The sequence below is a fragment of the Vombatus ursinus genome, unplaced genomic scaffold, assembly GCF_900497805.2.
Source record: "Vombatus ursinus unplaced genomic scaffold, bare-nosed wombat genome assembly UNPS02014848.1, whole genome shotgun sequence".
Classification (NCBI taxonomy): domain Eukaryota; kingdom Metazoa; phylum Chordata; class Mammalia; order Diprotodontia; family Vombatidae; genus Vombatus; species Vombatus ursinus.
This window is the reverse complement of record NW_020954626.1, coordinates 3954072-3960071: the sequence shown is the minus strand read 5'-3', so window position 1 is coordinate 3960071 and position 6000 is coordinate 3954072.

The window sequence follows — 6000 nt, the reverse complement described above, 5'->3', positions numbered from 1 at the left end:
ATTACATTCCATCTAGATAAGTACTGGACACATAATAAGCAATTAATAAATAGTTGTTGACTGACTGACAACCTGGGGTTCATAATTCACTTTAATTCAACAAGGATTTATAAAGCACCTTCCATGTGTTTTATTAGGCAGCTAGGTAACATAGCAGATAGAATGTTGGATCTGGAGTCAGGAAAATCTGAGTTCAAATTCTGCCTTAGTGCCTGGATAAGTCACATAACCTCAAAGCCTCAGTTTCCTCTTTTGAAAAATGGGATAAAACTAGCACTTACTTCACAGAATTATTGTGAGGATTAAAAGAGATAACATATGTAAAGAGTTATATATAGCTAGCAAGCTATAAAAGCTATTTGTGCAAGCACAGTTCACTTTTGTGGTGTGGTTGATCAGTAAATGTTAGGGATACAATTTGTCACTGATTAGAGAAGTATCAACTGGCCTCAAAAGGATTGATTCCTTTTGAACTTCCTTTCTTCTCCCCATGGATCCCATAATCAATTGAGTATCACTCCACTTTGCATCTGTTGTTGGGCCTGGTTTTTTTTCCACTCCACCCAGAACAGGATGCCTCTCCCAGCTTAAGCTCATCACCTGAATCTCATCACTGCTCTAACTCAAACCTTGATGGCACCACCTCCCATAACCTCCTCTTCCCTCCCCTCCACTGGAGAGCTGGAAGATAGAGTACCAAACTCCTCCCAATGCCTTCCTTTATAGAGGGCAGAAACTGGACTTTGGAGCTCACTCCACACTGTATCTGCTGCCCTACCTGTGTTTTTCAACTCCTTGGAACAAGATGCCCTTGGTCTTTCCCACCCCCACCCACTTTTCTGACTCCTTTTCTGAGTTTTCTTTTCCTTCCCCCATTAGACTGTATCAATGCAATGACTGTCCTTTTTATTTATCGTATTCCCAGTGCTTAGCATTGTTGTCATTTCAGTTGCCTCTGGCTATTTGTGATCCCATTTGGGGTTTTCTTGACAAAGATACTGGAGTGATTTGCCCAGCTCATTTTACAGATAAGGAAATTGAGGCAAACAAGATTAAGTGACTAGCCCAGGGTTCCACAGCTAGGAAGCATTTGAGGCCAGATATGAACTCAGGACTTCCTAACACTAGGCCCAGTGCTCTATACTTTGAGCCATCTAACTGCCCACCTAGCACATAGTAGGCACTTAAAATTGGATTGGAGTTGAATGTATTATCTCTAATAATAAATCAAGTTATCTTGTCTTTTTCACATTGGAACTTATTAAACTTACTCATCTCAATTGCTTTCATCTTAAACTAATATGGAGGGACAGCTAGGTGGTGCAGTGGATAGAGTATCAGCCCTAGATTCAGGAGGACCTGAGTTCAAATCTGGCCTCAGACATATAACACTTACTAGGTGTGTGACCCTAGGCAAGTCACTTAACCCCATTGCTTAACCCAAAAAAACCCAATAATATGGAGATAAAATGAATGAAAATGTATTTTTTTTTCCTGTGGAATTTTATCTATTTCTAACTCTTACCTTCCCTCTTCTTCCTCTACCTTCCTAAAGGGCTGATGCTATCCTTTTGTCCTTCCCATTTTCCTTTCATCCCTTTTAGCCTACCTCAACATATTACTATTTAGTCCCTCCTTACTGCAATCAAGTAAAAAAAAATGTTTTTTTCATTTGGAGGCAATGGGGTTAGATGACCTGCCCAAGATCACACAGCTAATAAGTGTCTGAGGCCGAATTTGAACCCTAGTCCTTCTGACTCCAGGTCCAGTGCTCTATCCACTGTGCCACCTAGTTGCCCCCAAGTCAAAAAACATTTTTTTTAAATTAAAAGATGAAATTATCATTTATCATAGATAACTTAGAGAAGCTACCTGAAGTTAGGGAGATCTGGATTCAAGGTCCAACTACAATATATATTGGCTGTGTGACCCTGGGCAAGTCACTTAACCTCTCAATGCTCCAGGCAACTTTCTAAGCCTATAAATTACAGGACAGTTGCTGAACCTAGAGTCAGGAAGACCTGAGCTCAAATCCTGCCTCAAATACTCACTAGCTGTATGACCCTAGGCAAGTCACATAACCTGTTTGCCTGATCCACTGGAGAAGGAAATGGCAAACCATTCCAGTGTCTTTGCTAAGAAAACTCCACATGGGGTCATGAAGAGTCAGACACAACTGAACAACATCTGGGGCAGCTAGGTGCTCGTCGGATAGAATCCTGACCTAGAGTCAAGAAGACTCATCTTCTTGAGTTCCAGTCCTGCCTCAGACACTCAGGATTGTTGTGAGGATGGTGCCTGGCAAACAGTAGATGCTTAATAAATGCTTATTTCCTTCTTTTCCTTCCTGCCTTTTGTTTGTACTGTGATGATGGTGACGGTGACGGTAATGATAGTGGGTTCAAGTCCGTCTCTGACTAACATTGTGTCCCAGGCTGACTCTCCATGTCTCAGACAACTCTCTAAACCTAGAAGGTGCAGAGCTGGTGCCAATGGACGTTGATAGAGGGAAAAACAAGTCACTTGCCCCTGTTTGTCTCAGTTTCCTCATCTGTAAAATGAGCTTGAGAAGGAAATGGCAAACCACTCCTGTATCTTTGCCAAGAAAACCCCAAATGGGGTCATAGTCATCTATGACCGAAACAGCTGAACAACAACATGTATAGAGTTTTATCATCAGGAATTCCCCATACCACTGAAATCACAGACACACACACACACACACACACACACACACAGAGTCATAGACATTAGCCTACTTTAAGAAATATTTAAGGCTAAAATCTTAAAATATTCATAATTCCTTTTCTATTCAAAAGTGGTCATGTTAATATGTGTTAATACGTACCACCACCTGGCAACAACATCCTCAGTTCCGCTGAACTACTATATTTCATTCAGCTTGAGACTCTCTTGATCTTATAACTCTTTAAGGCTGAAAAATTCTGGGCAAAGAATGAACTCTTCATTCAGCAGAAATTACTGCTAATTTTCTTTACCCTTGTTTTTGTTTCTAGCTGTTAATCATTTTTTTTTCACATTTTGTTTATTTTCCCTGTGGAAGTTCAAGTTCATCAAGTATGTCTGATGTCATACCAGAGGAAGTAGGTGCTATGTGTTTATTAAACATGACTCATTGTAGTGATTCAGGGAACTGGAAAGCATCAATCCATCTACAAAGACTCATCACAATTAGGGCTGTCTGGTGGCATGCCTGCACTCCAGGACAAGGATGAAAACCAGCTGAAGAGGTAGGCCTAGCTAGTAGGGACGAGATTCGAGAGCACTCCATATTGCTGTGAACTTATTTTGAATCTATTGACACCACTTTAAGGGAGGATTTTTATTGTAAGGTTTAGTCACTCTCCTTTTTGGCACAGACTTTCATGGCAGCAGGCCAGTAAACTCACTCAGAAATTCCCTGTCTCTGTACTGTGATGTTACCAGCCTCATATGGCCCTCTACCTAAAAACAATGGTTCTTCTATGTCTGTACTCTAGGGGAATCAGATCTAAGGCTTTCTGAGATTTCTCTCTGTGATCCCCGTCTCTATGTGTGTGTGTCTCTCTCTTTGTCTTTCTGTCTGTCTCTGCGTCTCTGCCTCTGTCTTACTGCCCCTCTGTGGCTCTCTCTTTCTGTCTCTGTCTCTTTGTTTCCTTCTGTCTGTCTCTGCCTCTTATTACCTCCTTTTCTCTGTCTTCCTATCTGTCTCTTTCCGCCTATCTCTCTATCTTTGTCTATGTCTATGTCTACGTGTATAGCCAGCATAGTGGATGACCAGACCTGGGCTTCCCTCAAAGAAGCCAAGACGAATGGGGAATCCAGCACTGGAGGGTCAGCATCTTATTTCAATAGGCAGCCAAGTGGTGTGGTGGATAGACCACCGGACCTGGAGTCAAGAACACCAGAGTTCACATCTGACCTCCCACACTTCCTAACTGTGTGACCCTAGTCACTTCACTAAACTCTGCTTGCCTCAGTTTCCTCTACTGTAAAATGGTAATAATAATGACACCTACCTCCCAGGATTGTTGTGAGGATGGCTCCTGGCACACAGTAGATACTTAATAAACACCTATTTCCTTCTTTTCCTTTCTACCTATTGTTTGTACTATGATGATGAAGATGGTTGTGATAGTAGGTTCAAGTCTGTCTCTGACTAATATTGTGTCCCAGGCTGACTCCCCATGTCTCAGACAACTCTCTAAACCTAGAAGTTGCAGAGCTGGTGCCGATGGACATTGATAGAGGGAATCTCCTCACTGGAAGTTCCCTATGCCAGTGAAATCACAGATTTTTTTTTTTTTTTTTTAACAAATGGTGATGATAATAATAGCTGACATTTGCAGAGCACTTTAATATTGGGACAGTATGAGAGGTACACGTACATTTATATATACAATGTGTGTATATTGATGGTGCTCTTCAGTTGTTTCAGTCGTGTCCGACTCTTCGTGACCCTATTTGGGGTTTTCTTAGCAAAGATACTGGAGTGGTTTGCCATTTCCTTCTCCAGCTCATTTTACAGATGAGGAAACTGAGGCAAACAGGGTTAAGTGACTTGCCCAGACACTAATAAGTGTCTGAGGCCAGCATTGAACTCAGGGAGATAAGTCTTCCTGACTCTAGGCCCAGCACTTTATCCACTGTACCACCTAGCTGCCCACAATGGGTATATAGGATGTCCCAAAAGCCTTAGTGGAGTTTTAAGCCATTTAAGGTGGACAATCTCTTTCTCCCCTCTCTAACTTGCAAAAACTTCTTTCTTCTTGTCTCTGGACCCTTCTCCTACTTGCCTACAGATGTTTCATATTTAAGTGTTTCTTTTGGTTTCTAGAGTTTTTTCCCAGCTATTTAAAGCCTTAGAGTGCACTAAGACTTTTGGGACACACTATGTATATTACACACTCACGTGCACACATACACACACTCACACACATTACATATAGTATATCATCTCAGTCAGATTTGAAAATGTGGATAGTGATATGCTAACCAGGGGTGGAGAACCTGCAGCCACATGTGGACCTCTGGGTGCTCAAGTGTGAACCTTTGACTGAATCCAAGCTTCACAGAACAAATCTCCTTAATAAAAGGATTTTATTTAGAGTTAGAACCTAAACAGCAGTGATATGCCATCCTACCCTATTGCTGCCGCTCCTCACAGTTGTAACAAAACTAAACTCCTTACAAAGACAATATTGGAGGCAGCTATCTGTATGTCTGGGTGACTTACCATTTTCCCTGCCTACAAAAAAGAACTAAAAATAAAAACAGAAAGTGTGATCTTGATCTTTCATAGCAATCGCAAACCTCAACATTCGTACACTATTCAAGAGTAGACTCATTGGCCTTCTGAACAACAAAAATTAATCCTTCACCTGTTCTAGATACTGTGGGAGATACAAAAGAAGCACAAAATATAGCTCCTGTTTTTCAAGGTCTCTGTTGTCATAGAATTATATCAACAATAAAAGATTAACACACTTAGAATGATAGAACCACATAAGACAGTGTTGTATAGACCAGATGGTTACCAATTAAAGATTAGTTTAGATTGTAAGTACTCCCTCTCAATGCAAATAACTCTAGGAGGGATTAAGGAGAATAGTTGATTATTCATACTTTAGTGTGAATTAATTAAATCTTCATACTCTTCTCCTGACAAGTAGTTAAAATCATTTGCACTGAGAAAATGGAATAATCTTGGAGTCTGGGGTATTACAGGGAAGAGCAGATCTGAGTAAGATATCAAGGGCAGAAAGAAAACTCTCAAGAGGGGAGAGCAGGGAGGTAGAAAAATTTGGAACCCAAAATCTTGTAAAAATAAATGCTAAAAAATTTTCGTGATATGTAATTGGGGAAAAAATAAAATACTATTTAAATTTTTAAAAAAAGCTCTGGACGCTTGGGACACTTGTGGGTTGTACCTACTTCTTAAAACTTTATGTAGGGTCAGTCAACCTGCACTCACAAATTCTGGAGAGACTGTCCTCTTTC